This window comes from Etheostoma spectabile, unplaced genomic scaffold (assembly GCF_008692095.1).
Source record: "Etheostoma spectabile isolate EspeVRDwgs_2016 unplaced genomic scaffold, UIUC_Espe_1.0 scaffold270, whole genome shotgun sequence".
NCBI classification, from domain to species: Eukaryota; Metazoa; Chordata; class Actinopteri; order Perciformes; family Percidae; genus Etheostoma; species Etheostoma spectabile.
The window spans coordinates 454,463-455,022 of NW_022605574.1; the positions used below are offsets into that span (position 1 = coordinate 454,463).

At 41.8% G+C, this 560-nt stretch overlaps 1 protein-coding gene across 2 annotated transcripts in view; it reads left to right on the forward strand.

Annotated features, from left to right (window-relative positions):
- Positions 1-560, forward strand: part of dis3l (DIS3 like exosome 3'-5' exoribonuclease) — a 27,091-nt gene that overhangs the window by 4,841 nt on the left and 21,690 nt on the right. The gene's annotated exons all lie outside the window — the stretch shown is intronic.

The following is a 560-nucleotide window of genomic DNA, read 5'->3' on the forward strand; positions in this document are numbered from 1 at the left end:
CAATTTACCATGGACACAATAAAGACATTTACAGTAGAAAAAATACAAATAATAATAATAATAAAATCATTTAAAAAACAACCACAGATAAACAAATAATAGCACTTACAGAATAATCAACAATCACACGATAAGAGCAGTTTTTCCTTGAGATGTTTCTATAAGATTGGTTTGTACGCGATCCATCGCACCTGCACATGACACAAATCACGTCACACTTCATCAAGGAAATAGCAAACATTTGTAGCCTGGTACGACATTGTCCGGGGCAGAGACTCAAGAGAACTCATAGAAATGTCCCAACCAAGCACCAGCGAGCCAGGAAGGCCGGCCGACCCCTCTACATCCCTGCCCGCACCTGGAAGAATATTTAAAAAATGGTTGGATGCAAATTCAATTCAATTTTTATTTATAAAGCACCAAATCACAACAACAGTTATCGCTCGAGCAGAACCATGGCTCAGGGTGGACGGTCATCTGCCTCGACCGGTTGGGGGTGAGAGAGAGAGACAGACAGAGAAGAGACAGACAGACAGAGAGAGAGAGAGAGAGAGAGAGAG